We start from the raw sequence: 20165 nt of genomic DNA, 5'->3' as shown, positions 1-20165 counted from the left end.
GAATATTCAAGAAATGCCAATAAGAAAAATAAAAAATAAAAAATAAAAAATAAAAAATAAAAATGTATAACAAACAAAAAATAAAAGTAGAAATTGATTTTTTTCGGCATGCATGTGTGTGTTTTAGTGTTTAGGCCTTGAATGTGTGTGTGTATTTGTGTGTGTGTTGTGTGAGTGTTGTGTGTATTTGTGTGTGTGTTGTGTGTATTTGTGTGTGTGACTGTGTGTGTGTGTATGTGTTTGTGTGTGTGTGTAATAGTGGGTACTATATACTCAAGTTATAAGATTTTCCGTTTCTTCGTAATCTAGAGTCAAAAGCCAGTTTTTAATTTTTAATTCTACATCACGCAGAGTACATGGATAAATATCAAGCAATTTATTAATTTTATTATATAGATGTACAGAAAGAAAACTGTGTTGTCTTTTCAATAAAGCAGTTCGACACCTCACAGGATCTATTACATTTGTACGTGTCCGTTTGTTACGAAACTTATTGGGGTCATAAGGAGTCGTAACATGTTGTTTTATAATAGCATGATAAATATAAAGTTTCCTTACAGACAGTATTTGGCATATCTCATATAATTTTGTTGTTGGGAACCTATAAGGCTTAAACAACATTGTTTTGAGTAGAGACCGTTGTGCTCTTTCAATTTGTAGCATAGTGCTTTTAAATGTCCCGCCCCATACCCCAATACAATAGCCAATGACAGATTGAACTAAAGCAAAATAAACAGTTCGTAGAATATCACTATCTGCCACATGTCTCAGGTTTCTAAAGACCCATGTAAGTGTTCTAACTCTAGATGATATCATATTAATATGTGGCTGCCATGTTAACTTCGCATCTAAGAGAATACCTAGATATTTTAAAGATGTAACTTGATTCAAATGTGCACATGAACATGTTTTATTAATTGTAGGCGAGTTACAAGTATGAATCTTTACTGTTAGATTAGGCTCTTTAATACGGGAAGTAGTAAATTTAATAAACGAAGTCTTAGATGTATTTAAGGTTAAAACATTTTGTTTAAGCCACAGACTAGATTTATGAAGACCGATTTCAGCATTTATCCTAACTTCGTCCCAAGTATCTCCATGGAACAACAACGCAGTGTCGTCCGCATAGGAGATGATTTTACCCTTGTTTAGTTTTAATTTGCATAAATCATTTAAATATACTAAGAATAAGCTGGGGCCGAGTATGCTGCCTTGCGGAACCCCATATGTAACCGCAATGTCGGAACTGATTGAGTTACCAATCTTAACTTTTTGAAAACGCCCAGTAAGAAAACTTTTGAAAATATTCAATTCATTACCCCTTACACCATATCTCTCCAGCTTGTCTACAAGGGTGGGCACTGAAACAGTGTCAAAAGCCTTCGCTAGATCGATAAAAATACCGATGCACTTTTGTTTTTTATCTATATTATTACTTACAAATTCTACCAAAGATCTAACAGCCCCATCCGTACTTTTTCCAGCTCTAAAGCCAAATTGGTTTTCTGATAGGATATTATTCCTTTCCAAAAATTTCATAAGCTGATTATTCAGGACTTTTTCTAATAGTTTCGATAGCGCTGGCAAAACAGAAATCGGTCTGTAATTAGTGACACTATCTCGCGCCCCACCCTTGTAAACTGGGGTAATAACCGATCGTTTATAAACGCTGGGAAAAATACCCTGTTCAAAACATAAAGTTATGATCTTGGTAAGATGGGGGATTAAAATATGTCTTGCCATTTTAATAAATCTATTCGAAATACCGTCCCAGCCAACAGCAGAATCATTCTTAAGATTCATTATTAATGATTCTATTTCTTGGAATTATAATTTTTTTGTTACAGATTTCCGTAAAAGATAATTTAATATTATGAAACCGAAAATACGTACATAATATTTTTGGTTTTATGGCATTTATAAATTTATACGTAATATATACCTTTGTTACATAATATTTATATATTAACTTATTTATATATATTACTCTTTTTTGGCGAAAATTCATAAATACGCAAAATAACATGATGAATATTCAGTCAATGAGGTGTTTTATTTTTATTTCATACATATTTACTATTATTTTGCAATCTTGTATTTTTGTGTGCAATATAGAATTTTTAATTAATTCGTTTACTCAATTAGATGACATTTAAAAGCGATTTCATAGTTAAATGTAACTAACAGGGAGCACATATAATATATATTTGAACACATCACCCTGCAGCGAGATGAAAAGATTTATTCCCCAGAACATTCCGGTTTAATACTGCAATTCTTTGTAAATCTTCACACTTGAAATCACCAGAATGGACAGATATTTTAGTATTAGAATTACGTGACCAAAATACTGGCATTATTTCAAACGACTGCGACCAGTTCTAGAATAGAACATCGTTTGGGTGGAAACTATGACAAAGGGTAAAAAAACTTCGCGATATATTGAGCACCAATACCTACATATTCTATAAATATAATAGTGAATATATTTTGTGGTTTTAAAACGTAGGTACTTTTTTAAAGAGACTGCAACAAGAGGTTCTAAGTTGTACTTGCAATAAGTAGTACATACAATAAAAATACTAATAATTTTTACTAATATATAAATACTAAGCTGGCATTAAACTCAAACTCAAACATATATTTATTCAATTAGACTTCTTATAGAAGCAATTTTGAAGCGTCATTACTTAATATTTTAACATTTACCACCGATTCGGAAAGCAGTATCTACGGAGAAGAACCGGCAAGAAACTCCATAGTTGCTCTTTAGTTTTTAATTTGCATATATAAAATTATTCCAGCTGTTATCATTTATTTTTTTAGTTCATTGTAAAGAATTTTTCAGCTTAATTTTTATTTGTTTTTGATAATTTTATACAAACTGTTTTTTATAATAATTATAATGCCAAGTTAAATTTTAGCTACCTTTGTCTAATGCATGTTCTTAACCTTTTTTGTTACAACTATTTAAATGTCAATTAAAACCAGTTCAAACGTCAAATTAAACGGAAAAGTGACGGAAAACATACAATGCATTACCTAAATGTTTTTCATAAATATGAAATCTACCTGCACAAGAAAGATGAAATACCTCGAAATACAACGTTCGAGGCAACGTGATGCACAATTCTATGCTCGTTCAAATAATATTTTCTCTCATAAATCAATGATTTTTCTTTGAAAACTTGTTTCTGGAATAGTTGATTATTTACTGAAGATAACTAAGAGTGAATAGTTATTTTTAACTATGCTTTTAATTTTTATGTTATAGTTGAATCAATATTATATTTGTATAATTTGATGAAAGGTCGTTTTAATATGTATTTATCAAACAAGTAAATTGGTTAATAAACTTATGTTTTTATATTTACATTTTCATCGTAGACCAGTGTGTAGATTATTCATATAACAGTCATTGTCTACAAATTAAACAAACATTTATTCGTTATAATATTTTTTTACAACAACAAAACAGGTACATACTCTAAAATCTTATATTGTATTACCATTCAAACTCCTTACATCCTTCAAGTCTTGAATATTACAATACGAGTACCAACTTATTTAACTTTTTCATAATCCCACTGATACAAATACAAAAAATGCTTATAAGAATAGCTAATAAAATTTCCTATCGCTTCAGGAAGGTATATTTGATTTAGGCCGTGTTCACACACGACAAATGACGTATTTGTGAAGCTTGCTGCCGCGCAGATGAGCAAATACAGTTCTCAGTTCGTTTAGCGCCTTAGAAAAAGAAATATTTTATTCTTTGTAACTTGACGTGTTTCGTAATAAAATTAGCAGGCTTGATTGTAAGGTGTGATGGTATTTTTTGTTACGTTTTAATAATATGTTTTATGTTAGTTCATATTTTAAAGAGTAATAATACTAAGATGTTTTGCTCGATTTCTACATATCTCTATGTAAAAAGGAGCATTCTATAGAACAAAGTCGCATTTCTATATTTCAGTATAAACTTTGAAATAAGGGTTTTTTCCTCTATGGAGAACTATTGGAATTGTAAAACTCACTATTTACAACTCTCTTAAATCATGTTCTCATAAGCTTGTACCATTTTAATATATCACATGACATTTCAACAAAATGTTCCTCCAAAATTAAAAGGAACGAGACAGAATTAATAACACTTACAACGAATGCCTAGCGAAAGCATCACAATACATATTCCATTTCGAGTTCGTCCGCACGTTCCGTCAATCTACTTAACAAATGTACCTTTTATTATAAGACCTGTATGCTCTGAAACTTTTTCGTAGCCCTTAACAGGGTCCCTTAAGTATATTTTGTATCTTATTCAGAATCCCAGATTTGTAAAGGTCAGCCGAATTGGCCGGTAGAGCAAAATTTTATTTTAGGATAAAAGCTATGAGATAGTTTGGGTAAAATGTTATTATCATTTTATACGGCTTAGTATGGAATGTTTTTGGGTCCTAATAAGCGAGCCACTTGTATTTTTTGTTACGTAATAATGAATAAAGAGGTATTAATAAAACACATTCTCTCTACCATTTCGGGCTTTTGTTTTTTGCTGTTGAATTTTTTTTTCTTAATATTACTGAATAATACTGATACGCTATAAAATACAGAGAAACTATGGAATATAAATAAAGCTATATTATTGTCGTTCAAGTTTACCTTATACATGCGCACTGCTCAGGTCTATTTCACACACGTTAAGGTCTACCTGCACAGGTATACCTGTATACAGGGTGTAATCGTTAAGTGTGCACAAGCGATTATTCCGTAACTATTGCAGATATCAAAAAACTTTAAACTGATATCGAAAGTACTTAACCTAATGAGTAAAATGGCATTAATAAATTTTTAAAAATAAAACGAGAAATAACCAAAAATGTTACATTAAACGCTCCCATACAATTTATTTCCCATACATTTTGTATTCATAGTAGATTTTCGAAGTGACGTCGTTATTGTGTAATACAATGAGGAGGTCTAAATGAACTTCCCTCCAAATTTGCGAAGTAATTAAAGCAGAAAACCAAAAAAACAAAAAAAATGTATAGGTTGATCCAAAAGTAATGATAATTGGGTATTTCCTGTGCACATAAAAATATAAAATAAATGTTTTATGCTTGCTCATGTAATCACTAAGTTATCACAAAAAAATTATATCTACAGGCTACGTTTCCAAGTATTAACATTAATTTTAATGTGAACAGTGCGAGCCAGAATGTTTCCCGACGAAAAGAAGAAACAACGATTCGACATTTAGAGGGTGAATTTCTAAATTTTTAAGGAGATCAGGATAATTTTTTGTCACGATTTGTAACCATGGGCGTTACCTGGGTTCACCATGTTTATGCTGAAACCAAGAAACAATCAATGGCCTGGATGCGAGCTTCCAAAGTGACGGTGAAGATTTTCAAAGTGAAAATTAGTAGGATAGATTAAAGCCGTAGTTTTTTGGGACGCTGAAGAAATGTGGAATATTTTAAGAAGGTAGCCACTACTACACAGGGCTCTTACTACACAGACCAAATTAATAGATTGCGGGTAGGTTAGTAAGAAAAAGAGACATGGCAAACTTCGGTCTTGAATGTTGGTTCACCAAGACAACGCACCAGATCACAAAGCGTCAGTTGCGATGGCTGCCAATCAAAAATCGGCATTGAAAATGCTTGAACACCCACCCTGTTTGTAAGATCTAGCTCCTAGTTAATTCTATCTCTTACCTCGGCACAAGAAACACCGTCGATATAAGAAATTTTAAGACGACAGCGAAGTGATGGCCGATTTTGAAGGGTTTTTGTAGATGAAGTCAAAGTTTTTTTTTTCTAAGTTAAGGAAAAAAAATATCGAAGTATTATCTAGTTAGAAGACTATCTAGAGAAATACATAATTATTTTAACTGTAATGACCTTGTTTAATATTGATTATCATTACTTTTGGATCAACCCATGTACATGGGATATTCATATCTCATACTAAATGTATGGGAGGGCTTAAAGTTAATTTTTTAGATATTTCTCGTATTATTTTTAAAAATTTATTATGGCCATTTTACTCATTAGGTTAAGTACTTTCGATTTCAGTTTAAAGTTTTTTGATATCTGTAATAGTTACGGAATAATCGCCTGTGCACACTTAACGATTACACCCTGTATATGAACCTGTCAAGTACCTTTGCATGTGTGCGAGCCATTAGACAGGTTTTATGAGAATAAAAAACATTATATTAGTACATAATTTAAGTAATGCTTTTCAAAGCTATTTAGCTTAATTGAAATTGTCAGTTATTGGTGTAAACAGATTTCAAATAAGCAATATTCAAAACATAATCGGCTGTCAGTATATTTGTAAAACACAAAATAAATGATCGACTGCTTTTATAAAACCGCGTTTTTGTTGTTTTAGTCGCGCCTCTAATACAAAGCCAAATAATAACTGAATTGGGATATTCAGATTTTATTCATTCTTTTGAAAGGTTAAAATAATATCAATAAAAGCATAAACAATTTCATTCGATTCCTCCATTTTACAACACTTTAAATTTTCCGATAACTCGCTTAAAATAATTTTTAATAAATAGATAGTAGCTTCCTCATCACTATCACTACATAGTATAAAACAAAGTCGCTTTCTCTGTTCCTATGTCCCTTTGTACGCTTAATTCTTTGAAACTACGCAACGGATTTTAATGCGGTTTATAGATAGAGTGATTCAAGAGGAAGGTTTATATGTATAATAACATCCATTAAATAGTGGAAAAGTACTGTTATTTTTGAGTTTTCTAATGTGATGTCGTAAATAATTACATTTTTTCCGCTTACATTGCAAACGCAGGCTCAACCCTACGAGTTTTATCAAAATAATGTACTAAGTATTGTACACATTGAAAAGGTCTACAGAAAAGTCCGTGATGGTATATGTCTATCTCTTATGGATAACCCACAATAACCTTTTTTTGTCATTAATTTTTACGACAAATAATGGCTAATTTTCGTAGCGATTTTAACCAATACAGCATTAATCCTTAACCAATTAAATACCTTGAATACATTGTTCATTTAATATAGATCTATATGGCCCTTTACACTGTATGATTTAAGTGAATATTTTCGAAGGTATTACAGATTTAAAAATTGCGGGACGTAGCGTTTGCGGCGGTACCGGCCGGCCGCCATTGCACCCGTGCGAAGCCGGGGCGGGTCGCTAGTAGAAAATAATACATAACTATGATGTCTTATTTTTCTGTTTATGTGTAGATACACTATTTTCCCTTTGTAACTGTAAAACTTTCCGCTTGACAATGCTTGCTTGGAAGAAATTGCTATTCAGCGATAAAACCTCCATTTGCATCATATTACCCTGCTTTTATGAAACAAAAACAAATAAATAACTATAACACAATTTCAATAAGAAGTAAAATGTTCATAATCATTACTATCATCAAAAGCATATTTTGTTCTCAATACAGAGTTTCAGGCTATGGTTGGTATGTAGGTTGGCAGATGTCACATGCCTTCAAACATTTCGTTTGCAAGGAAACGGTTTCTTCTAGATGTTTTCATTTTAAATGGGGCGAGTGGCAATGGTGTCACATATAACTTGTAATATCAATGTAAACTATTGAAAATATCAATGCATATTTGCACTTTGATTCAAGTCTTAACCGTTGAACACTATTAGTTCTTAGAATTAAATGTATATTTTAAGTGATAATAAAAGTAAAAGTAGCTGTAGAAAAAAAGAAGGTATATCGCATAACTAGCTGCTCCGCGCGGTTTCACCCCCGTGGCTCCTCTCCTGTTGGTCGTAGCGTGATGGTGCTTTATAGCCTTTCTCGATGAATGAGATATCTAACACCGAAAGAATTTTTTCAATTCGGACCAGTACTTCCCGAGATTAGCGCGTTCAAACAAACAAACTCTTCAGCTTTATAACATTAGTATAGATATGAAGTCATATGAGTTCACTTTTAATAAGCGACGTCATGGAAACAAAACAATTGTATTTAATTTCGTTTTGTAAAAAGTATAGCATGAAAGGTAGCCTTGCATTAATTTTCAATTGTGAAAGAATGCTGAATTTATTACCACAAAATTGCAACGATAGTTTCTTTTAAACTATTCTTTTGCTATCTTTGGAATACCTTCGTGAAGTTGACAGTTTTTTCATTAGCAACTGTCTGTGTGAATCTTAACTTTTGAATATTGAAGTAGTATCCTTCTATTGAAACTCTGTGAAATCTCTCTTAAAATTACTATTTCCTAACTAAATCCTTAATTAATTTAAAACTTACCAAGTTACTAGTTAGTATCACTTCAAAGGTGTCGTGTACAGGCAAATTTCATTATATGAAGGGAAGGAATACATAAAGGGATATAAAAAGAATGCTTTAGTATATTTAAAGCAGCTTTATTTCAATCGCGTGCACTTTTTTTATATTCAACATTATTATACAGACAGACTTTCTGTTGTAATATTTGCAAAAATATTCACTATTTATATTATAAGAATAATGTACCAGATAAATCATATCATATTACATGGAACCCCATGTCCTTTTGTGTATGGGATAGATGCATTCCACATCCATATTTTTTTTTACAAGCAAGTATGGTCCCTATATAAGACTTTTCGTCACAGGAATTTGAATCAAAACCTCTACGCGTACCTTAGATTTATTATACACTAGCTTTCTCCCTGCGGCTTCACCCGCTTTGTCTAAAACCTAATAAATTATATACTAAAACCTTCCACTTGAATCAATGTATCTATTAAAAACAGACGCATAAAAATCCGTTGCGTAGTTTTAAAGACTTAAGCATACATAGGGACATAGAGACAGAGAAAGAGACTTTGCTTTGGACTATGTAGTGATGGTGAAAATGCAAGTTATACGTACACAATTAAATACTTTATTTCTATTATAATCGCGAAAACAAAGGAACTTCACTGGTTATTTGAGCATGCTTGCCTCGAATCGGGTCACGATCCCAACTGAGAGGCTGCCGCAACTTTATAACCTGGGCTAGGTTTCCTATTTAAACGTGTTTTCTGTTTTCTACAAGTAATTAGATTTTCAAGGATTATTGTCCTTAATTTCTGTTTCATAATTATGCAGCTAATTAAAGCAGCCGTATTTTAAAACGTTGGAAGAACATAGGGATGTATAAATATGGATAAATTATATTTATTTGTATACCTTTCTTATAATTTTAGTAATTTTTATTCTTTAATTGTAATTAATCGGAAACTATACTATTCTGTTTACGTATTTAATGATATTTTTATGAACTTTTATGGGAAGGCACTGTTTTCTGAGTCACAGGTAACACACCTAGTTCAGAAAACAGAGCAAAATTGTGAACCGAATATGTAAAATTTGCTAATAATTTTTTTTTTTCTGGCAGTAAGTACACAATATAATGTCTTTAAAGAACTCCCTTTTTTGTGAACATTCTATTATTATAAAAGTTAAATGTTTTTAAATTTGATTGTACGTTTTATTACAACAATATTTTTTGTTGTGAGTTATTTATAGGTATTCAATTTATGGCACGTGTAAAATTTGTACATTATCATCATTCATAATAAGTATAACGAATCTTTACAAGAAAAGGAAATCAATTTATGGTTATACCAATCTTTTCGACCTTTCTTAAAATATCTTATCATGGACGGCATTTTGCCAATTACTTAATAGGAAATATTTATTCTAAAACCCATTAAAATATTATTGTTATCGTAAATTATTATGTTTCTGTATTTTAACGATTCAAAGTCTAGTTGGATGAAATAAATGTTTGGGAAAGAAATGTTTGAGTTCTGAGAATAGGTAAGGTAATGTCCGCCCCGGCTTCGCCCGTGGTATATATTTCGCAATAAAAGGTAGCCTTATATATAGCCAATAGTAGGTATGTTCTTTCTCAGGGTCTAAAGATTATCTGTGCCAAATTTCATCAAAATCGGTCCAGTAGTTTATGCGTGAAAACCATACATACATACATACAAACCTTTCCTCTTTATAATATTAGTATAGATACACATGAAAATATGAACTATAGATACAAATAATACATACGGATATAAAAATATATCTTCAACACAAAAGGAATCCTTTACCCCGGTACTTAAAATGAAGTCTTTAATTTATTACACCCTCCCTGCGGGAGCTACACACAACGTCTTTGTTGTTTAAGAATACTCTGAAAAAAATAAGAAAAATTCGCATGGTTGCCTCCTCGGAGAATTATGTCTCTCTTTAAATTTATTACCTTATAAACTTTATGGGCTCCGCTTTTGCTTTAATGCTATTTTATTATAGTTTAAAAAATTAATCATATCTTGTATATGAAGTTGTGTGGGAAATCGTGCAATTGGTTTAGTAGTGTTCTTTTTGGTATCGGTATCAAGTTTTACCGCGTATCAAATCTATAAATTAATCTTATAATATTATAAAGCTGAAGAGTTTGAGTGTTTGTTTAAACGCGCTAATCTCATGAACTACATTTGAAAAATTCTCTGTGTTAGATAGCCCACTCATCGACGAAGGCTATAGGCTACATAATATAGTTTAATATATAAATAAAATTTCTTAAAACACTACAGAAAGAAACTAGACTAAAAGAAATTTCACATTAACTTGTTGTTTTGAATTATTATCTAACTCGAAATGGTACACATTACACATTATTAATGGTACATTTCTCACCCACATTCACTGTTAAACTTTATAATGTACGAAAATAAAACAAAGTTATGATTAATTTATACATCGATGAATAATATTAAAAGTAAGACATAATATAATACGTACTCAAAGGTAAATTTTGAAGCCCAAATATAACATCTAGAATTATAATAATCAAAGAAGATATTTCTCATAACTTTTGCTTATTTTCAGGAAATGAAGTAAATAAAAAATCTTATTGATATGAAAATATACGTCTATTGATAGCATATTATGAAAACAAGATTGTTGTGGTGAGCTCGAGTATCGTAGAGATTTACCGTAGAAATGCTACGAGATTTACTGCATTTATTCTGCTCGTTCGGAAAATGATTTCGAAATATTATTTTAAAGTAAACATGCATTTTATATGGTATATTAGGTAGGAAAGCTTGGAAATATTATTAAAACCTATTTAAAGATCAGTAATAAGTTTATATGAATGAGACTTGGATAAAATCAAAACGGAGTATTTCATTTTCAGTTATTAATTATTAGATTATTCAGAACTGCTTTATTAATTCAGAAAATAAAGTATCTAATACGATCTACATTCATAAAATTCATCTTGACAACGAAACATAGGAAAAATATAGACGTTCAAATCAAAATGAAACAGTAACGTGCGTATGTACGAAATTAAACCTTATTATAAATCATTACGATTATATTTCATACTAGCTGTTGCCCGCGACTTCGTCCGCGATTACGTCGTTTTAGGTCATTCGTCGTTTAAAAAAAATACGTGACACTTTATTTTTGAATGTTCTTAATTGTCTCTTATAAAATTTAACTACATTAAAATTGAACACTCTGAAAATCTTAAAATCGGAGAAAATTGAAAATCTGAGGAAAACATGAAGGAATGTGATTTAAATTCTACATTACTTAGTATTTCAAATTTTCAAATAATAATCTAAATTAAATGTAGATTAACAGTTTGAGCGCACCGTTATAGAATATGTACCTAAGTATTAAATTACGTTAGTTTACATAGTAACAAAACAAAAACACGATGACTTTCTTTCGCGCTCGGTACCACAAACTAAGCATGTTAATGGTACGTGGCCCGCGTCACTTGACCCCCCGCGAGTTCCCCTCCTTTGCTATGCGAAAATACATTCGTCGCCCTGCTGTAGGAAAAATTGTAATACTGTGGCCTGGGCGTTATACACGCCCAGGGAGTTCCTGAGTGCCGATAGACATTTATAACAATCTTATATTAATATCACCATCTTGAGGAAAAGCTTCTAATGTCGATTTAAAACTGCATACATACGAATTAACCTGATGAAACATGTTCTAAAATTGTGAAATGAGTTCAGTTTTAAATTCGAGAAATATTGATAATTCTTGTATTCGACTATTCGTTGTAGTCGAATACAAAATATATTTAAAGAAACTTAGGTTGGCCTTCAGGCAAAAGGGATCCTATCAAATGGTAAACTTGACCTTGTATCTTAAAAGTAAGCATGAAAGGACCTTCTGATAATTGTTGAGCACCAAAGGATCATTTGAAACGCACTACTATAAGAGCGAATATTGTCTAAGAACTGTTTAGATTGCCCGTCATGTTCCTCTAAAAGTAGTGATTTCAAAGGTTCCGGTGTATCTTCAAACGAAAGCCGACTCCTTACTCCACTTTAAAGCATTACAAAAATAACATACTACGTTAATATCGCCTATACAGAAGATGATCTGTAATCAATTGTGAGGTTATAAGAAAACCCACTTTTATATTTGTCGGACCCCACCACCGAATTCGTAGATTGATCTTCTATGTTTACCTCTAAGTCATTAAGACTATGCGAAATCTGTCTGCAGTAAGAGGGGCCTCTCGCTATTCGTCCGTTTCCAGAGACCGAATAGTTTCAATTCTTAATCTTTCATTAAACAAACTTAATAATCGTTTTTGTCTCAATTAATTGTAATATTCGCGTCCCTACTCTAGTCATTGCTTATGCTCATGTTCATCTTCAAGAGATCGAATAATATTATGGTGCACCCTATCATTTGTCAAACGGTCTTCATATTGAGTAAAAGTTTCAGATTCTCGAGATAAAATGTGACGGCCGTGATCAGCTGTGAGACGTTATACCCTCTCAGTGAAGGTTTCGGTCTCACGGGATAGTACATGCCGTTCGCGGTCAGCTGTGAGCCGCAATTCTCGTTGTGAAGCGGTTTCAGGTTCTCGGCATAACACGTGTTGTTTTCGGCCTAGAGTATACCTCTAACGATTCTTGAGAACTCTTATTTCTCATTTTCTTAGCTTTGCTCGAATTTCGAGATAAAGATTTTTTAGGTGGCACTGATGCATGAAAATAAAAATTGAGTTAAAACGGACTGAGAGTGTTATAGACAAATATAATCAGAAAGCTTCGAACTCCTAAGCTATCGGAAGTTACACGTGTTATTGTGAGTCAACCATAAAAGATAGACATTTATGATGTCGGGAGATATTTTTTATATAATAAGGAGAACATTTCTTTCTGAATACATGATTTCTGTGTAGCTTTAACCATTAAGGTTGCACACGCGACGAAAGCTTAAAAATGGAGTTACTGCTCTGCTCAGGAATATGAAAAATAATTGTACCAAGTTTCGTTTAAATCCGTCGAGTAGTTTTTGTTTCTATACCGGTTATACGGACAAAAATTTTACTGTTTGCTTCTTTGGCATCAGTGTCGATCCCTAATCACCCCGTGATAGTTATTTAGGAAATATATTTCATGTACAGATTTAATATACCTAAGTATACATAATATATTTAGATTCCAATTTCCATGTAACGTTAAATTCGACTATACAATACTAACAGACAACGCAGGTTACTCTCGTTTCCGTAAGTTGAGGCGGCTACATATTCGGTCCTCATAACATCACTTTTAGTGAACGAAACGACAGCGCGGTTTAATTCGATGCCAACACCATCAGAAAAAAGGAAATATTTTTAATTGTGAAAAAATATTATGATTTACACTATTTTAATATAAAATATATGGCTGTGAGTGTGTAAAAATAAATCCAGCTAGTTTCACATCACACTTATGTTTATAATTAGCTATACGACATGAAAATATACATATTAATTACCAAGCAATAATCATACAGGTAAATACTGAACAAAAGTATTAACAGTCAAAGTTTATTTTTACTAACATTTAACAACACCCATGTAAATGATGAAGAAATGATAATTATCAACGAACTAACCTTTTCTATAATACTTAACACAGCACATTTTTTAAATTATCTTGCTCAACTCTGCTCAAAAATTTGAGGGTTTTGTTGGAACTGTAATGTGTCAAAACTATGATATATCTAAACTACGATACAACTTGCATGCGGAAATGCTCATTACAATCAGTGAATTTAAAGAATAACTAACAACAACTATTCAATTTTATTGAGCTGATGAATATCTTTTGCCTGGAAGAGATCACCGCCGCCTAATAAATATACTGTGTTTTCTTATAAAATCGTAACATAATTTCTTTTATCTACTAAATTTTAATAAATAAGTTCTTTTTGTTATTTTTATCTAAAAATGATCTTGAGCTTATATTAGGCAAAAGTATACATTAACTTTTTATAATTTCAGGACCGCACCTTAAATGGGGTGCTCGGAAAATATGCCTACGGATTATTAATAGAGAAATGATACCTACACAACAAAGTTATGTTGGTTCCATTTTATTTATAAAATATAATGAAAATGGGAAAATATAAAACATATTATGTAAAATGATTAAAAATAAATAAATGAAGCAACTACGATTCAAAGAAAACATCTTTTTCAGTGTGAAAATGCTCTAAGCAATCCTGGATGATGAGTAGGTATAATATCATGTACTCTCATCCCAGTACGGTCGGTACCTCGATAGCCATAACGATAAATATTATAATCAGATAACAGCAAAGTCAGAATAAAAATCATAACTTGTACAGTTGTGAGTGCAAAATTTATGTTTCATTTGGCAATAACATTTTTTTCGGTACTAAAACGTAGTAGTTTGATATGTGGTTGGCTGCCCCTCCTCTCCTTCCTGAAAAATATCCTCCAAAATTACCCGAGATACTTCCAATGATTGAACCATACGTTGGACATTAACTTCAGTCAAAAATTGACGAAGCGGATGATTACTAATTTCCACTTAATCCTTGCTGCCACTATCTTCATCATCAAATCATCAATTTTCAAGTGTTGTTGTAAAATTGTCAGCAGAAATAGTCTTCCAAAGGCGATATAATTTTATGAACATTGAATCTGTAAATAAAAAATCAAACGTTAATAATTGTAAATCAATAAAAAAAGCTACTTACATATAAAATTTTATCAACAAACTACTGTTCCCAACGCACCTCAAAATCTTGTAAAAGTCAAAAAGAATTCATCATTTTATTATTTCATTCTAAAAGTGTAATATAAAACCATTATAAAACCAATAAAAAACATGAATTGCTATCATTATAAAAATAAATACCTATAAAAGTAACAACTTACCTTTTGTGGGAACGCATGGTGAAAATTCACAAAACACGAAGATTGAATTTGATATTTTTGGTTTTATGACATTTATTTTAATTTTATTTATTTATTTATTCAAATGCTTTATAAATATAAATTTATAAATAATAAATTTATAAAGAATAGAAACATTCGATCACGAAATTATGTGGGTTCGAGTCCCGCCTCGTGATCGAATTTTTTCTATTCTTTATAAATTTATAACACGAAGATTAAAAATGTAACCAATGAACACAATCAATATTAGATTAATTGTAATGGTGTCTAGTTTGACTTAAAATAATAAACATCTACCCTCACTTTTAAAAATGTAGTATATTCACACGAAATATAAGCGCACCTTATAGGGAAGGGAAGATATGGGTTAAAGAGTTAAATAAATAACATGATTATATTTAAATTATTAATTTTCAACAGTTGTTCAGTAGTGATAACATGTAAATTGATTTGATTTTTACGAAATCTCATAGATGGCGCTGTTTCAAATTTGTCTTTATACTACTAAATTCATTAAACTGTTTCTCTGCCCAAATTACGTAAATGACATAGTTTTTATTTTGTAAAGCTAGATAATAGCATGGCTTACTCGAAACCAACATTTAAACATGAGTCTTTAGATTGTACGCTGTCGTAGTACACGGAATATGTAAGAAAAATAAAGGTTCACAGCTCCTCCCGCGAAGGTGATATCATGATAATATGTTTAAACTATCCTCACCCGACCTCTTAGGAATATTCATGCAAAATTTGAAGTAAATCTATGCAGTACTTTCTGAGATTAGCCCGGAAATACATACAGACAAACAGACAAACAGACAAACCGACAAACAGACAAAAATTCTAAAAACTATATTTTTGGCTTCTATATCGATTATAGATCATGGATCAAGTATTCTTTTAAAAAAATATTCAATGTACAGTTTTGACTTTCCTACGATTTTATTATATGTATAGATTTACTTGAATTCAAATGATTTATAAATGAAAAGTTTTTGAATAATTGAAAAAAATCGATCAAGTAACGTAATTTGAACCTGCTTCTTTCGCGAAACATGACCTCTCGACCACCCGTAAAAATTTTCTCATTTGTAAACACTCCATTACAAAGTAACATTTCACACCTAACGACATATTTTATTGACAGCTAACCACACTGAAGAAAATGACAGAAATGATTAGGTGAGTCCCTATAGAGCAAGGAGCCTCGCGAAGCAATTGCTGCGCGAAGCAGCTAGGTCAGTGTGAACGTGGCTCGGCCGAGGAAGATGAAAGTCCGACAGATTATTAAAACTACACAAAGCAAAAAATCGAAAAATCGTATTGTTTAATAATTTATCTCTATTACGGTGTTAGAACAAACGAACATAGAGCTAGAGCAAGAGCATTCTTTGGTGATCTTTTAGTGTAAACTCGTATACAGTATTGTTCAGTATTAGAAAATTGCATAGAATCTTTTCGAACGCACTAAGAACAACGAATAAATGCTCTACACCTGTTTACACTAAAACAATTTGACATAGTGGAGTTAGATTGAGAATTCGCTTGTTTGATCTAAATGCCGTTACTCTACCTAATAATAATATAATATAGCACACTCTAATTCTATAATTATTTATTACTTCAGCATCCAGTTAATATTAAACCATTTATCATTCAATTTTAATACCAAACCGTTGGTATTTAAATAATATTTTGAATGTCAATAATATATTGTTTTAATTAATATTGAAACACGAACAAGCGACATGTTATTGACATGTCAAAATGGTATATCGGGCTTATTGGCAGTTCTCAAAATACAACTATTTTATGTAGTGAGTGTGTAGTGTGTTTTCCGTCAGCAAGCGGCTTTGTTATAATAGAAAATTCACGGAAATTTGTTCGTTGTACATGTGTGCGTTTATGAGTGTGTGTATGTCACAAATAGAATGTCATTTGGTACTCTGTAGTGTTTTTATTTTAATTTTACTTTTAGATTTAAGGTTTCTGAATTGAAAATTGATTTGATTAAGGTTTGAAAAGGCTTATGTAACATACAACAGAATATTTAAGTAGCATTTAAATGTGGGTTGAGACTTTCTTAACGTCAAATAAAAACTATTAAGAAAAGCGACCCTTAAACTTAAACTTTCTTTTAAGATCGATAAAAATATATAATTAGTAGCAAAATTTCTTGCACTCGTTTCTTGCACAAACTTATGATTTGCTATAATTTATTAATTTCGTTATAAAATTAAAATAACGATAATATTCGAGCATTCGTTTGTTTTCGAGTATTGTTTCAATAAAAAAAAAATTATTTAAATATATATCTCTATAATAATAAAAACATTACATAAATACACTTTATAAAATTGTGTTATTTTCTTTAAGATTGGCTGCCATTGAGGAATTGCTATGATATTAGTAATAAACCCAATTTGGTTGACTGAAATTTCACTATATAGTAATTGTGAAGATTATTCATAACAGGATTATTTAAACGTAGATAAATAAAATTATTTATAAAAAAATATATATATTTTGAATGTTGAAATTGAATAAGGGCTTGATAATCGAAAAATAAAATGTTTGTTGAATTTGATATCTATTTATGGTTTTATGGCATTCAAAATGCTTTGTAAATATAAATTTATAAAGAATAGAAAAAATTCAATCACGAATAAAATGTTTTACAAGATTCATCAATAAACATTCAAACCTTACAACATTCCAAGTATAATTAACATTTAAGAAATTACATCAAACTCTAAAGTCTAAAGTAATCTTTATTCACTGAACCGAATAATGATTCTGAATAAACCTTTTAGGTTAAATAATAATTTATTTAAATGTCTAATTCAATAACGAGTAGTTTCATCTCAAAAGGTATTAAGGGCCATTTCCTTAATCCAACCTGAAAGAGAATAAATTAATACTAAGGATGGACAAATTAATCTAACCGTTGTGAAATCAAGTGTAATTTATGTACATAATATTATATAATAATTTATTGATGAATTAATAGGCTATTTACACAAAAAATGTCATATAAAAATCTGTTTTATTACAAGAGACATTTTCTTATAATTTGTGTTATAATAATTTGATATTCTTAATTTTTGAATAAACAAACACATGAAATTAAATATTTTATGGTCGTATTATTATTTGTGAAGATAATATTATAAATCGTGTAAAATAATTATAGATTTCATAAACTAGGAAGGAAGGAAATAACTCAGAAATAAGAAAACTAATAATGCGCATTACCTATATTCACCTTGGATAAACATAGAATTTCTTAAAAAGTATTTAAATTTTGAATAAAAAATAATAGGTACCTAATATATTTTCGTAATGAACAATTTAGTAAGTTGTTATTTACCAACTTGGTAAATTATTATGTAATTTGAATTTATTTATTGTAATTGTCTCTTGTAAGAATTAATTCTTTACTTTCCACTGTAGTATAAATATCTATTTATTGTACAATTATTTAAGTTACTTCAATAGGTATATAGTAATCATGATTATAATATATCAACAACAAATTATTCCAACAATATAAAAAAGCAACTTACCAAAACAAAAGCACACACACAACATTTGTTCACATCACTGTAATAATTTCAATTGAACAAACTGCGATCTATGCAAATTAATTTTCACGTATTCGTACAACAGTCACGAATCCCAGAGGTGATATGAAAGTAACGTGCTCTCGCGGCGAAGAACCAAGTTAGACTGACGTTGCTCGTTCCGTGTGCGAATTGGAAACCCTTGCGCTATATGGGATTCACTTTTGAAAAAAGAATCTACAATTGTTTATATGGGATATGGGAATGTAATGCGTTGGCTGTGAATGTTATTTACATGTTCGTAACAGCTACGTTGCTACGCTGTAGCACGTCTACGAAATTGCTTTCAAAGGATCTGTGTGAACAATGAATCGGTAGCGTTGTTTGTGTTAGATATTGTTTTAACTACTTTTGTGTGCTTTGGTTGTAGAAGCTCTACATTTTCATTATACTAATAGCATGCAGTCATCTCCCCTCTTCCAAGTTCAAGTATATCACGTTCCCTTAAATATTATAACTAAGATAATAATATAACATCTAACATCCCGCATAATACTTTAAAAATAGAGATTATTAGGATGCTACTTTAATATGTTTATATTAAAAATAAAAATATACATGCCAGAGTCACTTGAATTAACAATTTAATTATACAATAAGCATTATCATAATAAGATATAAATTATTATATGTTAGACTGTAAGGTATATATTCTGTATTTATGTAGGGTATGGTATTTTACCTGAAATAAACGTAATAAATAAATGAAAAAAAAATACATTTTAAACATACCGCAATACCCATACCCATACCCAAAAAATCAAAAACTATCGGTGTATTACCGAAACTTTCCGCTTTGACCGCTTTTCGATCAGGGTCAACCCTCCAACCCGAGTCTCAAGTTACAAAGAACGTCTTTTGTTTACCGATAGCAGTAGTTGAAAGCGTATGAATAGGCCTTTGTATTAACTCACTCATTGCTAATAGTTAGTCGGATTGAATGAATGTATAACATAATATGGATTTGCTAGTGATTCTGTGGAAGATGTGTACTTAAATATGAGTTGTATTGGCATCTTGTACTGGTATGTAATCTACACTTCTCTTAAATTATAATGGGATTGGATCGGCACTCAGAGCGCCGAGACAAACGTCAAAACGCAAAGGAATAGAATCCGCTATCGATACTAATTGCCATAAGCGTATGATGTCGTCGTCGTTGATAGTGTGACCGAACCATTACTAAAATGTTATGGAGCTTATGTCAATAATAACGTAACTCTAAGAAATCAATAGAAGAATCTTTACCCCAATCTACAAAACTTTTTTGGTCTTACATTAAAAACAAAAAACG

At 30.8% G+C, this 20165-nt stretch overlaps 1 protein-coding gene across 1 annotated transcript in view; it reads right to left on the bottom strand.

The window, feature by feature from the left end:
- The window catches only part of LOC149898641 (uncharacterized), a 131067-nt gene extending 112121 nt beyond the window's left edge, over positions 1 to 18946 (bottom strand). Inside the window, exon 1 of the mRNA XM_090115142.1 lies at positions 18815 to 18946. The gene's annotated coding sequence lies outside the window, so the exon portion shown is untranslated. The remainder of the gene's footprint in view (positions 1 to 18814) is intronic.
- Between the last annotated feature and the right edge of the window lie 1219 nt (positions 18947 to 20165).

The sequence above is a fragment of the Colias eurytheme genome, chromosome 22, assembly GCF_061535395.1.
Source record: "Colias eurytheme isolate Ceu_HAF_F1 chromosome 22, ilColEury1 Martin Lab GWU primary, whole genome shotgun sequence".
In the NCBI taxonomy this organism is placed as follows: domain Eukaryota; kingdom Metazoa; phylum Arthropoda; class Insecta; order Lepidoptera; family Pieridae; genus Colias; species Colias eurytheme.
This window is presented reverse-complemented; position numbering and strand designations above follow the sequence as displayed.